Below are 8,846 nucleotides of genomic sequence, written 5' to 3' on the forward strand. Positions count from 1 at the left end.
AATCCCGTGGTTAGTGCAGCCTTTTGAGGTGAGCGCTGGGATTGTGTCATCTAATTCGTTTTGTTGTGCCATCCTGTTATATCGTATCAGCTGTATGGAGGCCGAGTCAGGGGTGTTATTCAGCACAGCTTGGCATATCTCGCATACTTGGCAGGGCGGTTTAGCTGCATGACGATGTAGCTCCCCTGTGTTGGTTCTCGAGCATTATTCCAATTGTTATCGTACATTTTGTTGGCTTATGTTATCCCGATTATTCGTTGAGCCTTTCATGCATTGCACATTGCATTTTATTATATGATTATGCATGATTTATGATTATTGATGTTATTGTTGAACTGTTTCATACCAGAATAATAACCACAATTGTTTTCTAAGGGGGCTACTGTTGTTGCTATTGGGCACCATGGTAGATCTCCCAAGTCGTTTTGCAGCATCGAGCCGAGGTTCCTCCAGTGGAGCTCGGGTTGGAGGTTGGATTGCTTGGTTCTGTTTAGTGGAGTCTCCCAGTTAGTCTATATGTATGTCTTGAGTTTGTTTCAGCCTTGTATTGTAGTTTATTTACCGGGGAGATGCCCCGTGTATCTGTAGTGGTATTTGGTTTTTGTGATGTCCTGAGTCGACTCTGTGATATTTATGATCTGGTGAGTATTTGGTAAGTTTTAATTTCTCCTTAGTCCTGGCCAGTGCGACTATAGGTGTTTAACTTCGATTTTTGTTTTAATGACTCTAGTTGGAGTATATTTTGATATAAACTGCTCCTTGAGTTTTCGGGATGTCCTACTTATCGGGAGGTCATGCCGAAATTTTTCTAGGCCCTAAGTTCCGTTTTAAAGTATTTTAAACCTTTTTCCGCTGCAGTTTTAAATCAAACCATTATTGTTAGATCATTAATTGTCATTAGAGTAAATGAGCCTCACAATATATAACATCCAAACTAAAATGATTAAGTGTGCATTATTATCCTTTTCAATAGATGAAGCTAACATGTCTACGTGAGACCCAATTATTAACAATATAGATTAAATCGAAAAATAGTTTAAAATACTTAAAAATTAATCTCATATCGACATTAAATACCCATAAAAGGATAACATAATTTAAAAATAAAGAATATCTTTTTAAAAGATAAAATAATTTACTAACGCAAATCCTAGATATGCACAACACATGCTCAAATATACAAGTTTTTATTAAAAATTAGTCTGCCAAATTGACGACAATTTATTTTGATGAATGATGCTTTTTGGAGTTTTTGAACAAAACATGGTACTTTCCTTTTATCAAAATTTGAAAACATTTAACAAAATATAATAAAAAAAATAAATAATACTTTCACACACCCCCGCTATTATCTCAGGTGGCGAAGTTTGTAAGACGTAAAAGAATTTCACTTCCCCGCTAGACCACAGGCGGAGGAGTGAAATTAAAAAAAAAAAATTAATTTCACTCAAAATAAATATTTTAAATAAGCAACCAAAATAATAGACAATATTTGTCCTTTTGAAGTGAGTTTTGTGTAAAAATATTTATGTCGCAAGATCTTTTCAGAGTGTTTTAATTAGCTCCTACCCAACATAAAAATTTATAATATGTAAAAGAATTATAAAATTCTAAAAACTAGTTATAATCGTCCACCATCAATAATATTATAATTGTTATTGAATTATAATAAATGTTCATACTAAATTTTTATAAGAGTTTTGGAATGACCATTAAATATTTTAGTTGTAATGCATCATGTTTCTATTTTCAGTCATCATTTCAATTCAAAAAAATTGAGTGGCAAAATTATTATTGAAATCCAAGACAAAAAAATATAACCGAGAATTTCAAAAAGTTCATGTTACTATTACAACAAATTTAACGGTTTAATTCTATTTGGGCGGGGGACAAACTTCCTATTAATAACTGGTTCAAGCACATAACAGTATTTGCTGGAGGAATGTTGTTATACTTGGAAGAACGACATGTCATCATAATATTATAATTATGCATCCTCAAAGTATCCATTATGGGCCAAAAACCAGTGTCACATGATATGATCAACAAATTAACGGGATGGTGGTTTACTTGCGCCCAAGTCCAGAAGTCCAACAACATTTTGTGGTCTGCTGTGTATTTCCCTATATCATAGAAATGAAAGCCACCGAATTAAAATCAATGTAAAAAAATAGAAAATAAATTAATATGAAAATATGATTACATGTGTGATAAACATTTACAAGTGTGATTCCGCTCTATTGTAGCGATATTCTCTGTCTCGGGGATAATATTGATTTTCGCATCTGCAGTGATGGATATATCATTGCTGCAGTACCCCAATTATCTTAGAGCGTCAATTATGTGACAACGCAATTTTGATAAACATATGTTGAAGAGGTTACGGCAGTTTTCAAAATCTATCCACGGAAATATTGGCACCTCTTTCCATGATCCCAGCCATTGACAAGCCGCTTCGATGCATCCTACTACCACTTGCTCCACTGCTGCTTGCTCCACTCATAGTTCTGTAAGAAGAAGACAATATCATCCAAACAATTTTATGTATTCTTGATAGAGTGTATTATGGATTCACATTCCTCTTAAATAAACATTAGACACGCAATATGAGATGTAATGTCCGTAATTTTCTTAGAAATTAATGAAAGAATTTTTTTTTAAAATTTGATGGCCGAATAAAATAAATTTTATTAGAATGATAAAACATTATAAAAAATTTATGAAAGACGATGGAATAATAACATACATATTTCTGTGAGAAATAATAGCAAGATTTGGTAGGTGAGAAATAAGAAGTTTTTGTAAGAAATAATAGCAAGATTAGGTGGGTGAGAAATAAGAGGAATATCGATGGATATTTATAGAGGGGCGAAATTTTACAAATATTTGACTTTTTTTTAAAAAAATTTCATATTCACTTTTTAAAAAAACATCTACAAGCATTAACTACTTATATCGACGATGATTGACTTTAATTTGAAAATTTTATTTAACTCGTGCAAGTCTAATGATAATATAAAATTTTATTAAACTATTTTCTAAAATAAAAGTTTTTTCTTTGCATAATTACGTGTTAATAAATTATTTTTTTTAAAAAGGTATTCCTTATTTTTAAATAATCTTATCCAATATTATCCCATTTATGGGACGTAATGTCAAAAATTTTCTAAGCTCTTATATTCATTTTTAATTATTTAAACTCTTTTTCGATTTAATATATATTGTAAATAATTGGTCTCACAGACATGTTAGCTTCATCTATTGAAATGGACAATAATGCACATTTAATAATTTAAGTTTGGAGGTTATATATCAAGAATAAAAAAAATTGAAGGAATGATTAAACATATTAAATATTGTGTTTATAATCTAACATTAGCCCTATACAATATTTTGGGAACGATTCATAGAACACTTGTTGTTAAAAATAACTACAAGGATAATGTCAATTTTAGTATCTATATATAAGTGAATGACATCTTTAATCTCTTATAATCAATTTAAAGTCATCCTACAACTATGTTATGTCTATCTTAATATGTAATTAAACAACCATTTTTAATTGTTTATAATTATGTCAACTATTTATACATATATATATATGCAATACATTTGAAGCTTTACTTTCCCAGACCCTTTGCCATCTTGGTTATTTAAAATAGATTTATCGTGATTCATTTGTTCAATCATAATGGTGAAAGTGACATCACCTCTCCAATATGGAAGAGATGATGAGTCCTATCATCTATGCCCATGATTTCAGCTAATCAAAAAATAAATAAGAAAATTAAAATTTTCACTCTAGGGGTAAACGATTCATATTTATTATACACCAACCATAACCATGGTGTAGGTTGTGAAAAGAAAAGTTAAAACTTAAATATAGTGTAATACATTGGGTGGGTGATGAGAATCTGATTCCCTCCAATAAAGTAAATGGGAGAATCCGATTCCTTGCATTAATGTTCAAATTTCATGTGTTTTGTATGTTAATTTAAGAGGACACCACGCTGCAATTTTGGATATGCAAGCCTATTTTTGGAATGGTTCTTCTCTCAGGTTGCATCAAATTGAAATCGATAACTAATGTTGTGATTATTTAAACGTTGAATAGAATATAGGATAATATTTAATAAATAACTAGTGTGTGATGAATATGTATATTTGGTGATTTTTTTGTGTAAAATATATATATATATATATATATATATATATATATTATTTTATTAGGATACGAAACTTATATATTATATACGATTTACTGATATATTTTTAATTTTGAGATAAAAAAGAGCAAAAATCGAAAATCGATAAAGAGATCTACAAAAATTACTAACAAATACAAAATTAGTTGACAAATATTATAAATAGTAAAATTGTAAATAAACTTTGATTCACATTCATACAAAAATTTTTTAGTATGAGTTGCTCAAGTTTAATAATCAATCAGTCAAAAAATTTTAATTATCTTGCGTAAAATAAATCATTTTAAATAATAAAAATGATTAGGGGACAAAAAAATAAGAAATAGAATTTGTAGCAAAGACAGTTGTTAGAAAGAGAGGAGATAATGAATACGATATCACATGCAAAACAAGACAAGAAGTACTCTCTGAGTTCATGCCCATCAATGCTTCCCGCTTTCTTCACTTGATATATATTTTAAAAATCTATTGCAACTTTATTGCAGGGAATTAGATTCTCATCATCCACCCAATTTACTACATCAATTCTTACCACTTTCTTCATTTGATCTGTATTTTCAAAGAAGAAAATTCTTATTGCAACTTTATTGAAGGGAATTGGATTATTATCATCCATCCAATGTATTACAATAGTTTTACCTTTTTCTTTTAACAACCTGAATCATGTTTTACGTTAGGTGTATAAAAAATATGAATCGTTTACTATTACAGTGAAATTAAGGAAAATTTTTATTTTTCTTATTTATTTTTTGAGTAGGTAAGATGTGGGGAGTCGTGGGCATAGATGATGGATCTCTCCCATATTGGAGAGATGATGTCACTTTCACCGTTATGATGGAACAAATGTACCACGATAAATATATTTTAAATAACTAAGATGGCAAAGAGTCCGGGAAAGCAAAGCTTCAAATGTATTGCATATATATGTATAAATAGTTTACATTATTATAAACAGTTAACAATGGTTGTTTAATTACATATTAATATAGTAAGTTATAAATAGTTGTAGGATGACTTTAAATTGATTCTATGAGATTAAAAATGTCATTCACTGATATATACTATTCTAAAATTGATATTATCCATTTGATTATTTTTTAATATAAGTGTTCTATGAATGTTCCCAGAGTATTGTATGGGGCTAGTGTTAAGTTATAAACACAATATTAAAGATTTTTAATCATTCCTTCGACTCTTTTTATTCTTGATATATGTAAGTCCCTGTAATTAATTATCCTGTAATTTGGCATAATTAGAATAATTATTGAGTTGTAAATTAAAATAATTATTTATGTCAAATAAATTCAAGAAGTGTGTTAAAAATATGTATTTTAGAATATCGGAGAATTTAACGATATAAAATACATATAGAGTTTAAATAACACACGAGAGCAAAATAAATACAAACCGGGATTATTGGGCATGTGTTACAAATTTTTTTAGTAACTAAATATACATATACATACACACAACTCTATTAGGAAGGAAGGAAGGAAAAAGAAAAGAAAGAAGAGAAATCCAAATTCCCGCAACCCTTGGAGAAGCTGCGGAAAAATCGCGATATCTCCTCCGTCCGATGTCGAAATCTAGATCGGTCTGAAGGGTTGTCTTCCTAACATCCTAAGCGTCGATTCAAGACAGAAATCATGAATTTTGAGCAAGGATACTCAAAGCTGCTGTTCCGGTGCTCTGTTTTCTGCGCAAATTCTTCCGGTTTTTGGGTGAGAGGTTTTGTGTTGTTGCAATTTTTATATTTTGAATTTGTAGAAAATACCTCAACAAACTTCGTAATGCTTTATGTTAGTTGTTTATAGCCACTAGAAAAATGGGTTTTTGATTAGAAACGGATTTGTTATGATTTTTCTATCAAAATGTGCCAAAATCGAATTCTCTGTGTAAAACACCTACTGTATTTCGGGATTATGGCATATATGCAGTTGGATTTTGAACTTATGATTCCAATAAAAGTTGTAGAGCTATATCTTGTTTTCGCAATGATATAAGAATCGTTAAATTCCAGTAAGAATTGTACAAGTTATGATGGTTTTTCAGAAACTGCTCAGTAGGAGATTTCCGTCCGAAAATTTGTTGAGTGGGAGGGTGTTCTTGATAATTCTGGGATTAAATTCTCTTGAGATTTGGAAGATGGTTTCTTCTAGAAAAAGTTAGTTATTCGAGTTATCTTTCATTTTCAATTGGCAAATATTGATTTAAGTTAATATTGAACGAGATACAAATTTTATGCTCTTTTGTATCAAATCATACATCGGTATGGAATGTAGTTATCATGATCGGCTTATTTTTGTTTTGTTTAGGCTGAGAGTCTTGAAGTGAAATTGTTATTTGAATGTCAAGTTGGTACATGTATGTTACAGCTTGGTAACATACGACGGTAAAACATAAATTATGTTTAATTGCCATTCTGTGTTACATTGATCGTGTTTATGATTTGTTGACTGTTGTAAGTTGTTAAATGCCTTCGTTGTGATATATGTTTAGTATTGTGACATATTACTGGCATTTAGCATAGGGCATACAGTTATGACATTCATGTTGAGCCCTATCGTTCTTGTTAGCCCGTTGTTGATATCCATTGTTATCTGGCACTGTTGTTTATCTCGGGATCATAGTGTGGCTGACAGGCCTATACACATGAGACTGTGGATATGATTGGACAATCCCGTGTTAGTGCAGCCTTTTGAGGTGAGCGCTGGGATTGTGTCATCTAATTCGTTTTGTTGTGCCATCCTGTTATATCGTATCAGCTGTATGGAGGCCGAGTCAGGGGTGTTATTCAGCACAGCTTGGCATATCTCGCATACTTGGCAGGGCGGTTTAGCTGCATGACGATGTAGCTCCCCTGTGTTGGTTCTCGAGCATTATTCCAATTGTTATCGTACATTTTGTTGGCTTATGTTATCCCGATTATTCGTTGAGCCTTTCATGCATTGCACATTGCATTTTATTATATGATTATGCATGATTTATGATTATTGATGTTATTGTTGAACTGTTTCATACCAGAATAATAACCACAGTTGTTTTCTAAGGGGGCTACTGTTGTTGCTATTGGGCACCATGGTAGATCTCCCAAGTCGTTTTGCAGCATCGAGCCGAGGTTCCTCCAGTGGAGCTCGGGTTGGAGGTTGGATTGCTTGGTTCTGTTTAGTGGAGTCTCCCAGTTAGTCTATATGTATGTCTTGAGTTTGTTTCAGCCTTGTATTGTAGTTTATTTACCGGGGAGATGCCCCGTGTATCTGTAGTGGTATTTGGTTTTTGTGATGTCCTGAGTCGACTCTGTGATATTTATGATCTGGTGAGTATTTGGTAAGTTTTAATTTCTCCTTAGTCCTGGCCAGTGCGACTATAGGTGTTTAACTTCGGTTTTTGTTTTAATGACTCTAGTTGGAGTATATTTTGATATAAACTGCTCCTTGAGTTTTCGGGATGTCCTACTTATCGGGAGGTCATGCCGAAATTTTTCTAGGCCCTAAGTTCCGTTTTAAAGTATTTTAAACCTTTTTCCGCTGCAGTTTTAAATCAAACCATTATTGTTAGATCATTAATTGTCATTAGAGTAAATGAGCCTCACAATATATAACATCCAAACTAAAATGATTAAGTGTGCATTATTATCCTTTTCAATAGATGAAGCTAACATGTCTACGTGAGACCCAATTATTAACAATATAGATTAAATCGAAAAATAGTTTAAAATACTTAAAAATTAATCTCATATCGACATTAAATACCCATAAAAGGATAACATAATTTAAAAATAAAGAATATCTTTTTAAAAGATAAAATAATTTACTAACGCAAATCCTAGATATGCACAACACATGCTCAAATATACAAGTTTTTATTAAAAATTAGTCTGCCAAATTGACGACAATTTATTTTGATGAATGATGCTTTTTGGAGTTTTTGAACAAAACATGGTACTTTCCTTTTATCAAAATTTGAAAACATTTAACAAAATATAATAAAAAAAATAAATAATACTTTCACACACCCCCGCTATTATCTCAGGTGGCGAAGTTTGTAAGACGTAAAAGAATTTCACTTCCCCGCTAGACCACAGGCGGAGGAGTGAAATTAAAAAAAAAAAATTAATTTCACTCAAAATAAATATTTTAAATAAGCAACCAAAATAATAGACAATATTTGTCCTTTTGAAGTGAGTTTTGTGTAAAAATATTTATGTCGCAAGATCTTTTCAGAGTGTTTTAATTAGCTCCTACCCAACATAAAAATTTATAATATGTAAAAGAATTATAAAATTCTAAAAACTAGTTATAATCGTCCACCATCAATAATATTATAATTGTTATTGAATTATAATAAATGTTCATACTAAATTTTTATAAGAGTTTTGGAATGACCATTAAATATTTTAGTTGTAATGCATCATGTTTCTATTTTCAGTCATCATTTCAATTCAAAAAAATTGAGTGGCAAAATTATTATTGAAATCCAAGACAAAAAAATATAACCGAGAATTTCAAAAAGTTCATGTTACTATTACAACAAATTTAACGGTTTAATTCTATTTGGGCGGGGGACAAACTTCCTATTAATAACTGGTTCAAGCACATAACAGTATTTGCTGGAGGAATGTTGTTATACTTGGAAGAACGA

At 30.9% G+C, this 8,846-nt stretch overlaps 1 long non-coding RNA gene across 1 annotated transcript; it reads right to left on the bottom strand.

The window, feature by feature from the left end:
* Window positions 1-1,786: 1,786 nt before the first annotated feature.
* LOC142518671 (uncharacterized) lies at window positions 1,787-2,823 on the bottom strand. The gene is made up of 3 exons (XR_012813611.1): window positions 2,747-2,823; window positions 2,204-2,507; window positions 1,787-2,123 (listed from the first exon to the last, which is right to left on the bottom strand). It is a non-coding gene; the product is annotated as an uncharacterized LOC142518671 (long non-coding RNA).
* Window positions 2,824-8,846: the final 6,023 nt, after the last annotated feature.

The sequence above is a fragment of the Primulina tabacum genome, chromosome 1, assembly GCF_025594145.1.
Source record: "Primulina tabacum isolate GXHZ01 chromosome 1, ASM2559414v2, whole genome shotgun sequence".
In the NCBI taxonomy this organism is placed as follows: Eukaryota; Viridiplantae; Streptophyta; class Magnoliopsida; order Lamiales; family Gesneriaceae; genus Primulina; species Primulina tabacum.